The following is a 17,367-nucleotide window of genomic DNA, read 5'->3' on the forward strand; positions in this document are numbered from 1 at the left end:
TCTTGAAGATCCTTTTATGTAAATATCACTTCTGATTAAGTTTTACAGACACATCGCCAAATCACTAATGCTTAGTTCTCATAACACATTTTAATTGACATTTACTCTTGCATAAATATTTTGGAATGAATACCGAAAACTACAGAATCTGACCTCATCTTTGTTTCTCAAAGCTTTGTTCTTTCCATTATTACTTGACTATCCAAAATTTTTCTCCTATCAAAAATCAATATGTGAAGAGAACAATTTGAGTTTATCTCCATTCCTCTCATCTATAACATTCAGTAATAAAAATCTCTAAATTTTAGGATCAATAACGGAATGAGAGTCAGTAGGAGTATTGCATCTGGTATACAGAGGGTACTCATAAATTGTACTGGTTGATGTAATTAGTGGAATTATTACTTTTTAAAGTTACATACCTCCTCTGGTTCTTCATAACAGTCAGCATCCTTCTCACAGTCAGAGAATGTGCAGTGAAGATGGAAGACTGCCTGCCTCATTCACAGGCTCTCCGCTTCACCCTGCAGGGATCACAAGAACAGGGAATGGGCTAAAGGCAACACACAAATCCTCTCCTCTTGTCGAGTTGCATAGAAAATGCATTACCGAATCAAGCAAATGGAGGGGAAAAAACTGTCCTATGTGAAATTTCCATAGCACAACAAAGGAATGTTGCTGTAAGAGATCAGAATATATTTCTTAAAAAATTATCCACTGATCCCAATAGATCAGAACTCATAACCTCCCTTAAAGAAGAGCAAAATTAGAGGAAATGGGTGAACAGAACAAAACAAAATCAAAATCAAAATTAAAGCAAAACCTCAACAGCAAAAGCCTAAGAGGGAAATAAGTCACAAGGGCAGATACTGGGTCACCTGGGTAGCTCAGTCAGTTAGGCATCTGACTCTTGATTTCAGCTCAGGTCCTGATCTCAGGGTTGTGGGATGGAGCCTATGTCAGGCTCAGTGCTCAGTGCAGAGTCTGCTTGGGATTCTCTCTCTCCCTCTCACCATGTTTCTCTCTCTCTCTCTAAAATAAAATCTTACAAAAAATCCCCCAAAATACTGGGAATGGAGTGTGAGAGGATTAATCCTGTATAAAAGACATATTTGAAATGCCAAATAGAGTAGAAAACCATGGATATACACCTCACACTTGAGAAATACCAACAGAATTCAAATAACTCCATGGTAAAAATAGATATAAAAATGAGAAAATAATGAAAAAAAGTGAGATCTGCACTCAGGATCTGCATAAGATCCTATGCAGGTAAAGTAATACTCCTTTGAAAAAATAAGGGGAAAAAAAAGAAGTCTATAATGGCACATTTTTGAGCTGAATAGGGTCCCAAGTGGTGCTCAGACAAAAAGGCCCAATAAGTGTAGCAAAATTAATTAAAGTGATTCCCATTTAGAAACTACTAAGAAAGTAAGGAATTCTAATAGGGAAGAAATATCTATAAATCACTAGATTAGGGCAGCCCCAGTGGCTCAGTGGTTTAGCGTTGCCTTCAGCCCAGGGCCTGATCCTAGAGACCTGGGATCGAGTCCCATGTTGGGCTCCCTGCATGGGCTTGCTTCTCCCTCTGCCTCTGCCTGTGTCTCTGCCTCTCTCTCTCTCTCTCTCTCTCTCTCTCTCTCTCTCTGTCTCTCACGAATAAATAAATAAAATCTTTTAAAAAAAAACCCACTGGATTATAAAAAAATGCCTAAAACAGAACAAAAGCCAACTTTATTGATCTAAGAAAATTCAAGTCTAAAACAAAACAAAACAAACAAACAAAACACCTAAAAATAAAAACAAAAGTTTCATGGTACAAGAACTCTATGTCTAAATGTCCTCAGATATTCTAAGATTCATAGAATATGGTGACATGAACCTTACTGCCACCTCCCCTTTGCAACCAACTTTGCCAGCTTTAATTTTCTAGCAATTTTCTCAAGTTTTACTTTAGTACTACTATAGAATATATGTAATCAAACTAAAATATTCTTGGCCAAAGTACATCCTATTTATATAATGATTTTTGTATATTAATCCAGGCTATGAAATTTGTAAAAGTTCATGCAGTGGTTTAACTTTGTAATTTGGCAAGAGAAGTTGAACTTTGCTTTCGCCACAGTATAATTTATTTTAGAGGAGTTAAATTATGTCCACTGTATATCTATTACATGTTGTGAATTTAAGGACAGTTCCTGGGAGAAGGTAATCTATGTATGTAAATTGTGAGCTTTTATCAGGAACCAAGAGTTCAACTTGCATAAGGATAAAATGGATCTCTTTGCAAAACAGGAGCTTATCACTAATGAGTGGAACTTGGAACACTGGAATTATTTCTTTCAAATAAGAGATGAAATGAAGGTAGCTCCCACTTTTGTATGGGGAGTGCTCCTTTATTCATAACATTCAATTAATACTTATTGAGTACTCAGGTTGATATTGGAGATGCCAAGAAAAACATCTCTTGCTCTCTGAGAGTTTATATTCCAGGGATAATATTCATAGAAATTTAAAATGTGGGATCCCTGGGTGGTGCAGCGGTTTAGCGCCTGCCTTTGGCCCAGGGCGCGATCCTGGAGACCCGAGATCGAATCCCACGTCGGGCTCCTGGTGTATGGAGCCTGCTTCTCCCTCTGCCTATGTCTCTGTCTCTGTCTCTCTCTCTCTCTCTCTCTCTCTCTGTGACTATCATAAATAAATAAAAATTAAAAAAAAAAGAAATTTAAAATGTTGTATGGAGAGGGTGTATACAGCAGAGTTATTCACAGGTTATTATGGGAATCAGCAGGCGTGGCATCCAAACCATTAGTGAGAGTCCAAGGACCACAGATCATGGAAGCTGGCTTTCTTCCTGTGAACTCTAAACTGTTATTTTTTGTATGTTAAGGTATATGAACTGGGTCATATGATCAACTTGGAGCAGAGGCAAAGAAAAACTTATTACCTCATACTTTTTCCTAGTCCATTACAAATTTATTCATTAATTGCCTCCTAAAAATACTTTATTCTCTCAAATAAAATCTTAAAAAAAAAAATGCTTCTCTCTCCTTCTACCCCTTCCCTCCTGCTCATGGCCTGCTTGCACACTTCCTCTCAAATAAATAAATAAAATCATCAAAACAAAAATACAACTTTATTGAGGTATGAATGACATACAAAAACTGTACATATTTAATGTATGCAACTAGGGAATTTCAGAAATAAGTATACATCCATGAAATCACCAATCCATACCATAAACACAGCGCTTCCAAAATTATTCTTTGTCCTTTTATTATTTTCTTTGGGTCGAAGTTGTATTTGAGGTCTACAAAGTAACTTACAGAATACATTTCTGGATAATATATTTTTCTTATCTACCTTTCATACTAATTTTAAAAACATCCATCTGGAAGGAATAGGCAATATTTTAAGTACCTGTTGAAATTAGACAGAATAGGGCTTTAGTAGTCAGGAGAGTTATATTCTAACCTGAAATTTTGCAGCTGTAGTAGAACAATGCCTGAATAGGAATAGTTAGGAGACTTTACAACCAAAATGTTAAAGAAAAGCAATCTTAGACAAAGATAACTATATACAGACAAGACGGAATGAGTATTCCTTAAAGACAACTTAAAATACTTTGAAATCCATTTTTTTCACAATAGTTTTTAAATACTGTCTCTTTCGCTGAAGTGCTATAGAAAATATGTTTATCACTGACTGCAGTATTTTGGCTTAGAAAAACTTGGATTGCATCTTTTGTAACATCAGCATTGAAATACTTGAAAATGTCTGAATATAATAAATTTACAATAAACAAAGTACCACCTAAATCTTCCCTAGATTAGCAATGAGGTCTCTACCACTCTACCAGTCAGGTAGAGCTTGTATTTCCCTCTTTCACAGACCCCTTCTGATCACCACTCAAGAGGTCTCAGCTAGACACTGTCGTGGTCTCCAAGCATGTGCCAGAGTGATTCTCAGGTGGGAAGCGCACAGCATCTGCCTTGAGAAGTGATGCTTGGAAGAAAAGCAAAAACCCTTTGAGAGGGCTTTTATTTTTCACTCTCTACATTAGGCAGTGGGTCCAGAAAGGTACGATTTATACCATTTACATGTGGGAATCCAGAATTCTAAATAGGAGTGTTACAGACCACATGGGCAAAATATTATTATCCAACAGGGTTTAGATTTGATATTGGGGTCTTATATTTTATATAGATTCTTCTGGGATCAAATAATTGTTTATATCTCTCAATATGATTTACAAACTTTGTTTTGCATAGAATAACACCCAGTATTTAGTTCGTGTCACTTGCTTTTAGCTTTGTTATTTTCTCCCTTTATGATTGATGGTATCTTAGTTGTCAGCTTGGGCCAGCACATAGACACAAAATGAAAATATATATTTGATCATAACTGAGCTATTGACATCACTAGATTATGAGTGTTTTAAAACTTATTGCCGTAATACAACACAGGTGACTTTCTTCATCTGCTTTCATTCCTCCGCTTCTGTAATAACAATCAGTTTTTCTGCAGGTGGAAATGCCTTTTAGTTTGCATAATTCTGTACTGCAATATTGCACCATATTGAAATATATGAAACTTTTGTTTAAGATGAATAGGTGATAAAATGTTTTACAAGGTTTATTTTTTCCATTGGCACCATAATGCTTTGTTACAAAAACAAATAATGGAAAACATCATCATTAACACTCAAAAAAGCACCATAAGGTTAACATGTTTGCTTTTACTGTGATATACTGTATATGATTTGACATTATAACAGTAAAAAGCAAATGAAAACCAACATAATGAAGAGTTTTCTCCATTCTCATTGAGAATCCAAACAAAACATAAACCTGCATAGCATTTTAGCTAAAATTGTTTACTTTGTTCTAATTTTCCAGAGTAACTTTGAAAGAGACTAAGAAATATAAGGTTGAATATGTAAGTTTCATTACGCTCCTTATGAATGTTCTTTCAGTTTTTTTTCCCATAAAAACCAAGATTTGAAGTATTCATTCGCATTTTCAATCTGCACTGTAGAGTTCTATTTTTTGACAACATAAATATTAACTTTAAGAGATTTGAGCTTTTGTTCCCAAGACAAAACAACACAAAGAGCCAAATAGGAATCTGACAATAAATATTCATGGTATAACAGATAATCCAGGTAACCAAACTTTTAGAAATGAATCCGTGACCATGCAATGCCTGCCAGAAGCTGGTGCAATCTGTCCTCTTGCAGGACAGCTCCAAAGCTGGGGTCTTATATGTTATCAGAACTCCCACAGGAGTCAACTCCAGTTCCCCTCAATATTAACTTGCTTGACAGCACACATTTTGTCTCCTATTTGTTCCACTATACCACTCCCTAATAGTTTTTCCCAAACTTCATCTCAGGATCTGCTTCTATAAAACCCAAAATGAGGCAAAAGATAAGAAACTGGAAATAAAGAGATGACTTATGGTGAGATATAAAGCCACAGAATGGACATGGAGGCAAAATCATGATCAGTTTCTCATTGCATACAATGGAATTTAGATTTCATTGGGAAGGTGATGATTAATATGGAATGGTGCAGTTTATTTGTATTTTAACAATTAAGAAAAATGTATTTTGGGATATAAAAACTGAGAAAATGCTCTCAAATGTCCATCTCTTGTCATGCTGCAATTTATTTTTGACTAATTGTGAGCATGATGCAATTGCCTCTTCTTTTCTGCTTGTCCTCTCAGCTACCATTGACACAGCTGGTCTCAATGGTTAGCTGGCCAATGTACCTGTCTATGGTCCAACAATGGTAATACAGAAGGAAGAGCACTTATCCATATTTTGAAGTGTATTTGTTTTCATTTTTAACTACTATACCATTTTACCATACGTCAGGATTTGGGAATTTCCCCACATAATCCTCCTTCATTTAATGAATTTTAGGAATATGTTAAGTCTAACAAATTATGAAATTGAGAGAAAGCAAAATTCTAAAACAGGCTTTATTATGGTTCGTTGTTTTTAGGTGGGAAAAAAAATCTTTGAAAGGAACTAAATTTTTCATTCAGTGCAGCAAATATACAGAAGGTATGATGTTGGGAAAAAATGAATAAATCTTGATTATACCTTTCGAAGACTTCATAATTGTGTGTCAAGGGGGTAATATAAATTCTAAAATGGAAGAAGATTTCAATATGAGAAGAGTGAAATGAAATTATAGTTATTTATCATACAGAAATGATGAGCTGAAATTTTCTGAACTACTAGCAAAGGTAGAAGTTGTGTAAGAGGCAGAAAGGGAGAAGCACCTGTTGTTCAAAAGACCAACATGAAGTCCTTGCTCAAGGACACCTGCCTATCCTTCATTCAAGAATTCTGTGAACTGACTCAAGTATATAAAATTAAGAAAAGAGCCCAGAATCTCTAATCTGGTGTCTGAACTCTTTCATTCACCAAAACTAGAAGGTGCTTTTGTTTGTTTGGGTTGTTATATAAATCAAATGAGACTTCAAGTACTTTGCCTGTCACATTTTTTCCTAGGATCCCACTAATTCATTAGCCACAATCAAGCACCTCAGTGTCAATTCATTTCCAGAGATGTAATTGTTCATTCCATTTGGTCTGTGACCACCAAATTTTTCTACTAAGATTAAGAAACCGGACAGCCCCAGTGGCTCAGGGGCTTAGCACCGCATTCAGCCCAGGGTGTGATCCTGGGGACCTGGGATTGAGTCCCACATCGGGTTCCCAGCATGGGGTCCGCTTCTCCCTCTGCCTGTGTCTCTGCCTCCCTCTCTCTGTGCCTCTCATGAATAAATAAATAAAATCTTACAAAAAAACAAAAACAAAAACAAAAAAACACGTCAATCCAGCTTATCTGGCGATTTTCCTTTGGCATGCAAGAAGAGAGCAAAGAAACTATTCTGGAAGTTATCTCTCCAATCTATGTCTCATAGGAAATTTACTTTTGTTCAATAGCCTGATTTAAAAAAAATCAAGCTTTTGAATAAAAAGCTAGAGTTAGAACCTAGATTCTGAAGTCTGTACAGATGAGTGGATGAGGAAATCTTATAAATATAATTGTAAGTAGTATATATAGTTCTCATATAGTTAGAAGAAAAAAAAGGCAGGATGAAGTACAGCTATATCTAATCTTAGGCAGTGGCTAAAGTTGTACAATGATTAGTAATAAGATAGGGAAGAGATTCATAGAAGTACACTTTGGAATAGCCCAGAATCTGAGATCATCTATTTCTGTTGCAAATTCTCAAAGATGTACCAGGGATAATGTATTTTTAAATAATGAAATGGCCAGGATAACCCATACTAAGGATATTATTTACCTTTTTTGTCAGCCTAACTGATGTGGGGAAAAAAATAGTTTCAAAAACAAAGCATCCATGGACAAAGAGATTAATATATTAATTCAAATATTTGAGTTCTTATCATGTGCCAGACCCTGTTTCAGGCTCTGATGCAACAAAGAAAGGACTAAAACAGACAAAAACAGCAAAACAGCTTATTCTCATGGAAACTGTTTCAGTGACTAAGGATCTTCATGGTGCAAAAAGCACAAATATTCCCTTACCAAGGATGAGTTCACTAGACTCCCTGCTGAGTTCTAAAATACTGAACAGCTCAGAGTTCCTGATAGAGTTCCACACTGCCAGTTTTTAGCATACTGGTTAAATTGGACCCTTCCAGCAAAGGAAAGACATACTTAGCAGTTTCCTCACTGTAAGAGACACTTGTTCTTAATTTAGACTTCCTTTGCCTTGTTCTTTCCAGAAACACTCTTGAATGGTACACTGCAAACCATAGCATCCAAATTTACTTCCCAGTGTGAGATAATAAGATAATTCATTTAGAATTCACTGGTTTTAATATGCACCCAGTTTTCTAACATAGGACCAAATGGCCTTGTAGGATAGTAGATAGGCCTATTGAAAAATCTAGCTACTGCTAGGCAGAAAGGAAGTATCTTGTGAGGCTGAAGTACTTTCTTATGACATATGGTATATGTTTTGTGACAGCATACTGGGTCTGGCCCAGACCCAGGTAACAAGGAGTGAAAGTGTGGGCAATGTTGCTCATGATTACATCTAGAGATGAGCTTTGATATTCAGTTTAGTGCCCAAGGGAGGAATAATCTGGTGGATCCAATAGTTCAGATTCCACCGAACTGGGAAATTCTTGAAACTAATCTAAGGTCAATATGTATTCCTCATGCCATTGATAAAACAAAACATAGGGTTATTCTAATGGCTTGGAAAGACTTTATCAAAGAAAATGTTAATGTGAATTTCAAAAGGATATAGATGACAAGGTGTTTTTTGGAATATTTCATTTTATAATAATGAAATAAAAGGTGGTCTGCCACAATTCAGGTACCTTTAATTGATCAAACATTATTTGTACATGTCATCTCTAATTGGCTCTATCTTATTATAGTTTATTTGCCATAATGTTTCCATTGCAGATTCACTCTTGTATTCATTCAATCATTCATTTATTCACCTATTCCACAAACATCTCTGTACCTGATTACCAAGATAAGAGCTTTTTTTCTACAAGGACACAAAGGTAATGGTCTTCAAACTTCTAAAGTTTAGTATGGAGATTGGATAAATTAGAAAACAGTTATGATAAAATTTGGTAAGCAAATATATTATAGGATAGAGCTAGTGGATGCTTTGATGAGTAGCCAGCTGAAATGGAAAATACCATCACGAAGAAGTGATCTTAAGTTGTATTAAGAAAACGTGTTGGAGATAAAGCACAAGAGTCATTGCAGACAATCTCTATTTAGGGGAAACATGTCCAAAGACTCACAGCAGGAGAACATGGTATACTCTAGAGCCTGCAAAAGCACATACTGGCAGGAGTGGAGGATATAACAGGTAATAATAAATTCATTACTACATAAAGAAATGTACCTATGACATAGTGCTCAAAAAATGAATATGTGGACTAAAGAAAGAAATTATGAAGTCCTGAAGATAGCTTTTCTCCCTGTCTTTAATATTATTCCTGTGAATTAATGCCATGTCTTTGGGAACCTAAAAAAATAACCCTAGATGACACCTTAATATAGTCCCTCAAAATCAACACTGCACATTTATCAAATTAAGTCTTATGCAAGAAAATAGAGTTCTGTAGAAATGAGACACACAACAGATAGTTTGGGAAGAGAAAGGAAGACATTAGGAATGATTCATTGAATGAAAGCTCATGAGAATAGGGTTTGTAGTAGTTGGTCGTGGGCTCTGAATGTCTAGAAACCAGGAATAAGAATGGAATAAGACAAATACAAGATTTTTTAAATTTTTTTTGAGCCTGATTGTAACTTGTCTCCAGAACATTGTTGGTAGTTTTGTTTTCCCAGAGCTGTGACAAAAGTCATCTACAGTGGTATGTACAAAGAGAATTTGCACTAATTCAGGAAAACACTTTGCAATACTACATGGTTTCCTAATAAGAAATTTTGCTATTTTGTTTCACACCAGTATTTAATTTTCCTTCAAATAGTATTACATTCTTAATGTCTAATTTCTTAATTCAAGAAATGCACTGATTAGTTAACTTGAGATTTAACTTGAGAACATTATGTTTCAGGGCCTTTATTTATCATTTTACCCCCAATGGATCAATGCATGCTTATCACTTTTATTAACCCACTTCACATTCTCTTTAACAGAAAGAAGGATTTTAGTTGTTAGTAACTGTTTTTCTCTTTAAAAACCACACAGTGATCTTTAAATAAATTAATTACAAACTTTATCTATTCCCATTTTATCTGCTACAAACTAGTCAACAGAATTAGCCGTAGCATTCACACTCCTGTTTCTTCCTGATGCTACAACATCCGCATATAAGCAACTGCTTTTTACAACATGGCTTTAGTCAAAAACTAACATTGCTTTTGCAATGTGTATGATTATATGGAGAAATGATAGCTTCTCCAAAACAGACCCCCAAAGCATATGTCTCAAACAAAAGTTTATTTTTTTTTCCTCATCTAACCATTCAAAAAGGGCATTTAGGATAAGAAAGCAGGTTTCCTACATGTGTGATTCTTGGGTTTATGGATCTAGCACCATCAGAAATTCATTAATAGGCCTAGGAAGGTAATTAAGAAAATTCCCCCTGACAAGGAAAGTGCCTTACAGTGCCTGCCTAGAAGTTCTGCTAGTGACTTCTTTGGATTGCACATTTTCCCCAACAAGTTTTAACTGCATTTTATGGTCCCTGCTTGACAGCTAGCTGTACATTGAGTGTTCAAGAAAAGCATACACTAGGGGCTGAAGGTATAAGGATGGGAGCAGGTAACAAGTCTTTTAGACTAACTCAAATGGAAACATAATTGGATCTAATGGAGAAAAATGTGATGCCAGATACTGAACCAAATTCACAGACTCAATGCACTTTTACATATACTTTGTGAAAGTAGAAGTATTTTCTGTCTGTAGGCAACTATGATAGAGATTTCTAAATACCTATCAGGATCAGAATTTCTTCTTGGATATGCAGTGAGATAGATTTCCTAGTTACCCTATATTAAGTGTGTTAAGTCACTTAGGTTTTGTGACTTATAACTGTCACTGTACCTAAAGTAATGTGTACCAATAACAGAAATGGAAATGAGACTCTAAGGAGTTGCAAAAGGTACTACCAGTAGAATGGGTTAGGAATTAGGTTAAGAATTTGGGTTCAAGTTGGATGAAAGGGAAAATAAAATCTTTGACATTCCTTCAGGGAGTTCTATTAGCTAAGTTATAGAACACTATATTTAAAATAGCCATTAAAGAGATGCCTGAGTGGCTCAGCAGTTGAGTGTCTGCTTTCAGCTCAGAGCATGATTCCGGGGTTCAAGGGATCGAGTCCCACATCAGGCTCCTCATAGGGAATCTACATCTCCCTCTGTCTATTTCTCTGCCTCTCTGTGTCTCCCATGAATAAATAAAATCTTAAAAACGAATCAATAAATAAAATGTCCATTAAAGATTTCCTGATCCAATCCCTGAAACTCTATAGTTTCACCTTGTCTTACATTCTTATTAGCTATAATCTTATCTTACCAGATTTTGTCTTTCAATTCTTGAATGTGGCATGATCCCCCATCCACCCACCCCATATCAGAGCCTGAACAAATATTTTCTCTGCCTGAAATGCAATACTCTTAATTTTCCCAATCACTACTCAAACTTTAGGCCTTTGCTTAACGTTACTTCTTTTAACAATAGCAACAAGCTCCACATTATTAGATTGGAGCAGACTCCTCTGATGTAAGATAGCACAGAACCTGTTCTGCATTCTTTCATTTAACAAGTACTTACTAACTCTTCTACATATCAGGCATAATATTAAGGGTTTGGGATACTCAAGGATATGATGTAACAGGGTATCCACTCTTCTGGAACTTAAATCAAGGAGGATGCTAAGGTAAGGGTAGAAGAATCATACTAAAGGATGTTATTCTTGGAGACATAGTTATCTGAAGGAAATTCCAGTGAAAACTTGTAAACTAAATTGGTATTTAAAGTTTTCGCTGAAGAAATATTAATGGGTGGGGGGAGATTAGGAGGATGAAGAACATAAGGAATGTGCTACAGTGCACATAGTAATGTACCTCCTTGGGGCACATCTATTTTGCTTGTCCAGCACCTGAGTTCTTGAGTTTGGATTGATAAAATATGAGATAGTTTAAGTTTTACCCAACACAAATTTATTTTGCTTTAGGGAGGTGACAGGGTAGACAGGGACCTAAGTTTATGACAAAAGTATAGTAGAAGCCTCATAGCTGTTACATTGAAGCTGCCTACTGTGCCCAGGAGTAGGTTGGGGCAAACTACCTCATGACAGGAAATCAATATGCTTTGAGTCCCTCTGGGTTTTATATTTTACAGTTCTGTACCCCTTAGAGATATGTGACTAGAATCCATTCTCCAGTGCAGTTGTAGCTCATTAATATCAGTTACTCCTCACTAAGTTACCTTAATAAAGGAGAGGTACTTGCCTCTGTATATCATATTCTCAGGTTCTCATTTATTTGGGATCCATGTCTGTCCTTAGACTCCCCGATTTCACGTTGCAATGAGGATTAGGTCAAAGAAAATCCTCAGACTTCTATGAAGCTAAAGGAATGGCCTCAAACGGGCTGTTTTGTATCTGGCAAAGTGAGCAGACAACACAGGAAAACCCTGGTGTTGGTGGAAGGGCTAAGAAGCAGACATGCTATATAGTTCTAGATATCAGAATGAATCTCAAAGAGGCCAGAGGGCAAGGAGCAACAAGTAGTACAAGAGGAGACTGAAAAGATAAACATGGTTATGATCCCCAAAATCTTTGCCTGTGTTAAGGAATTTATTTTCTGAACAATGCAAAGTCACTGAGGGGCTTTAATGGTAAGATTTTATTTTGAAAATTGCAGTCCAGCTGCAACATAGGTGCTTATATGAAGAGAGAAAATGCCCAGGATTTAGAGATAATCTAAGCAAATATTAGGTAAGACTATATAGTAAAGGAAGTGGTGATAGACATGCATAAATTTAGGAGATATTTAAATGGTAAAATTGACAAGACTTGCTGAGAGATTGGATAGAACAATGGGAGAGGTATGTGGCAGGTAATAATTCCAGCTTGATGTTTTGTGTTATCGCTCACCGTTTTCAAGAACACACACACAAAAAAAACAGTGTTGGGATGAAAATCATGATTTTTGTTTTGAAGTTTGGTTTGAGGTCTCTTTGAAAAATCCAAGTAGAAATATCTATTAACAGGAAATATAGGTTTCTAGAGCTCAGGGGTGATCTGTTGGATGGGACTATGGCTTTGGAAGCCATAAACATGGATGAAGTTGCCCCGAGAGAATCTAGAAGAAAATATGGGATGGAATCAAGTCTTCAGATTTCTATTATATATTGGTCAAGAGACAGAAGGAATTTACAAAGAAATGTATAGGTAGAGACTACAAACAATTAGGGAAACCTAGAGAGTGTTGTGACAAAATAACCAAGAAAAGAGCATGTTTTACAAAAAAAAAGTGTTGAAGTCTGAGTAATGGACATTGATTTGGAGTCATGAAAGTTAATTACCTAGATAGGCCTTAGTGAGAACTGATTCAATGGAGTTGATATAGAAGCCAGTTTTGGGCAGCCCCGGTGGCCCAGCAGTTTAGTGCCACCTTCAGCCCTGGGTGTGATCCTGGAGTCCCGGGATCAAGTCCCACATCAGGCTCCCTGCATGGAGCCTGCTTCTCCCTCTGCTCCCCCCCTCCCTTTCTCTCTTTCTCTGTCATGAATAAATAAAATCTTAAAAAAAAAAAAAAGCCAGTTTTGTTAGAGACTGGGTAAATGAAAGCAACAGTGAGTGCAGCCAATTCTTCAGAGTAGTTTGGTTATGAAGGGAAGGAAAAAGGATGTTGGAACGATATAATAAGAGTACAAGATATATATTTTTATACCACAAAGGTAACTGATAATGTGAAGTTTTAAACAGGGAAGAGGAGATGAAAGAACTTTTAAAAGTTCATTAAAAGTCTGACAGTAACTTTCTATTTCATTTGCAAGAAGCTTGGATAGCCCTAGGCCCTAGTTCCTTTCTGCCTTTGGTTTCTTAGAGAGCTGGCTCAGTTGCAGTAAGCCAGTTTGCAGAGAGCAGTGGCCTTGGCCTGACTTCATCATTCCTGGCAGACGAGGGCCCTGAATATACATACCCTTTAGTGGTGTTTCTGGGTTTGGAGACTCCTTGAAGATATATTTCTTTTACTCAAGTATCGCCCAATCTCTCAGGCTAACGTATAAATATGTAAAGCAACCAAGTGAGTTTAGGGAAGCCGGTTCAAGATTTTATTTATTCATGAGAGACACAGAGAAAGAGAGAGGCAGAGACACAGGCAGAGAGAGAACCAGATTCCTCCAAGGGAGCCCGATGTGAGACTTGATACCTGGACTCCAAGACCAGGCCCTGACTAAAGGCAGATGCTCAACCATTGAGCCACCCAGGCATCCCGGAAGCTGGTTGTTTCTTGAAGAGCCTCACTCCATTGTATGTCCCATCTCCAGCTGGTTAAGGTAGGCCTCATCTGCCGGAACCTTGATCATGACACATGTCAAACACCTATGCCTGGTCTATACTACCCAATAATGAAAATTGAGAGGACTGTATGTGTGTTGTTATTTCTCTGCTTTTAAATTTCTCTAAGAAATCCTATGTATTACCTGTGGCACTAAAGTTGTATATCTGTAACCCTCTTGGAGTAGTATTTCAGAATTTCTCTGTATCAGATGAAATGGTCAAATCATCTGCCTGACAGATCAGCTGCTGTTGCTCTACATTCTATTTTTGTTTTCACTATATGTTGTAGAATTTTTAGCCATTTTATGTATATTTTTCTGCCATAGTTAGAGTAGTAATTTTCAACTTTCCCTCAAGTTTGTGAACAATGCAAATCCTATACCAGAAACCCAGATATGAATGAAGAATAATGCAGAAGGCGGCAGAGAAAGAAAGCTAAAAAACAAAACAAGACAAACCCAAAAACAAACAAACAAACAAAAAAAAAACCAACACAAGAAAAACCCATACTTGCAATGGTCTTGGTGAGAGGGAAGCACTCTACATTCTATTATATCCCAATAGACAAATACCCATAAAATATCTCAAAACTCCCATTACAACCACACACACAACTGAGTCTCAAAGTCTTTCTGAAAAATGAAAAAGATGAAAATTCTTAATTTTTAACTAAAAAACAAACAATTCAAGCAAGCATTCTGTTCTATCTCCCACTTGTTGCATATAAATTCCTCATGGAAAGAAATTCTAAGAAATCCCAGAACTGCTTAACCATGTCCACAACACAATTTACAGATCTTCGCAAACATTGTACGTAATGTAAAGCTCCAGCTACTATATATTTTCCTTTCTTCTGGGTCAGCAAATTATCTTGGTTGCTTCTATTTAGCTCTAGAAATCTACTCTTCTGGTTGTTAATAGCAAACATACATAAGAAATCATGCAAGATTCATGAAAACTCAGAGAAAGCACTTGACTTTTTTTTTTTTTTTTGTATTCCCCCTGTTACCAGAAGCTCTAGAAAGGTTGGTATATGGCATGTGCTTGGAGTAATGTAGAATTTGTGTGTCAAAGCAATAGTTGTAGCCACTGCTGGTTTCCAGAGTCATAGACACTGAGTGGATAACATGAATTCTTTAATATGTCTCAAATATTCAAATACCAGCAATAAAATATGTTGCTTTTGATCAAATGCCAATTACATATTTGGGGATTTGTTATGAAAGCTGTTAATTGGTATATGATCAGACATAAATTGCTTTTAAAATAATCTGACATTTCTGTCATAAATCATCATGTCACATTCAGCTCTATCATGGTAGTTTATAAGAAGAGAACATAAACATGACACAATTTGTCAATAGAATCCAATATGGTAGAGTACCATATGATATGCCATAAGATTGAAGAAAAAAAAAATCAACAACCTCAGATTTGAGGCTGACGGCCAATTGCCATAGGAACTTAACCTGACTTTTCTGCGACAATAGCTAAAATATTCTTAAAGTGGAATCAAATACAAACATATTTTATAAAGTATTTTAATTCCCTCTGTGGAAATAATTAGAATGCTTTCCCCTTCTCCCTAAACTAAGTAAATTGAATCACACGTATCTTATTATTAGAAATATTATAAAATAGACCAAGAAAAAAGTGTCTACAGAAACTAAACATTTTCTGCCAGATACTGGATGAAAGAAAAAAAAAAAAAAAGGTGTTTCTCAAGGACATCTTGATTTTATCTAATTTCATAAGCATGCTCATGGGGATGTAGGGAGGTCAAATTATCACACTGAATTATGGAAAGAATTATTTCAATTCTTTCATAGTAGGATGCAAAATGCTGTATGTTTTTATCTATTCATTTGGCTTTAATGGATATATTATTCTTACTTTCTCTTTCTGGCTTAAATGAAGAGCTAACCCCAAATGATATAAAGAATACTAGATCATGAATGCACCAGATGTCTGATGCAATATGTAAAACCTGTCACATGAAGTAAGAGAAAAGTTATTTTTAAAAGAATATTTGAGTATATAACTCCTATTCATCTCTTTTTTCAGACTATACACAGACTTTTATATAAATTATAAAAGGTGGTTCCATAGATGAAAGCTGTTTGTAATTTGTAGAGGCCATTTTCTTGTCAACTTGGTAGTCTTTCTCATAGCAGTTTCATTATTAGGCAAACCAATTAAGTGTGCTCAGAGTAAGCTACATATGCTAAGTACACAATTTGTATAAAATTCTAATCTGTTCATTACCTTTATACCAGTGATTTTTTTCTCCCTGACTTGAAGTAGTAGGTTCATTTTTTTTAATAAGAATTTTGTGTTAAAAATGGCATGTTGAAATGCCTGACATGAGAATTCTCAAACTGTCTTAACTAGATTTTGGCATTTAATAAGCTGTAAACTGCTGAAGCTATTTGCAGATGAAGTCTCATTTTTGTCCATCAGCAGGGGGCTGGAAGCATAATTAATTGAGTGAAAGTTAAAAGACGGACAGCACGGTTACATTTATGCAAATATTGCAGCAGAACATCTAACGGAAGAGAAAAATAGCTTGCAACCAATTGGTTTGGTTTTGGACCAAAATCCACAGGGTCCATTTAAACATTGCAGATTGTGCATCTGACAATTAAGACCTAGTGTTTCTTAATGCTAGTTGTGATGGTAAGAATAGTAGGCAAAAAGTCAAAGTCCAGAGAGACAATTCTATTTCTGCTCTCATCTTTTTTACCTCTCATGAATGTTAAAATATCCTTGCAAAAAAAAAAAAATCAAAAATCAAATGATGCATGTGTGTGCAACCATATGCCAGGCTCTGCTGTTTGTTTCTTTTATTCATATCCCAGGCATATGTACCCTTGCACACCAAAGGTTCCATTTAATTAAAGTTAGTTAAAAGCTTAGACCACAGAGATCAGGACAGCTGCTTGAGATATTAACCTGGGTGCCGTCGGGGGACAGCATAAGCCTTTGCTAGTATTCTGTCTCCTATTACATATTTTGGTGGGGTTTTTCCCCAGTAGCTCTTTGCCTCAGAAGACCACTGACTTTTCCTTAAATGTTTGGGAAACATTAGCTTCCCCAATGATCACAGGAAATTTCAAATTGAAATTTTACATACTCCTCATCTGTATGTTTTTCCTTATGACTGTAAGGATCTGCATGACTACCTTAGTGATTGATTTTTGACTAGTTCCTTTGTGTGTGCTTTTGATTTTTGGCTAGTCAGCAAAATATTGCTTCCCATAGAGAAATTTCTTAAATACTCTTGTTTTCTTCTTCTCATACTTCTG

At 36.0% G+C, this 17,367-nt stretch overlaps 1 long non-coding RNA gene across 1 annotated transcript in view; it reads right to left on the reverse strand.

Annotated features, from left to right (window-relative positions):
* Positions 1 to 17,367, reverse strand: part of LOC112655760 (uncharacterized) — a 117,540-nt gene that overhangs the window by 27,516 nt on the left and 72,657 nt on the right. Inside the window, exon 8 of the long non-coding RNA XR_004808199.2 lies at positions 423 to 524. This is a non-coding gene — a long non-coding RNA (uncharacterized LOC112655760). The remainder of the gene's footprint in view (positions 1 to 422; positions 525 to 17,367) is intronic.

The sequence above is a fragment of the Canis lupus genome, chromosome 22 (genome assembly GCF_003254725.2).
Source record: "Canis lupus dingo isolate Sandy chromosome 22, ASM325472v2, whole genome shotgun sequence".
NCBI lineage: Eukaryota > Metazoa > Chordata > Mammalia > Carnivora > Canidae > Canis > Canis lupus.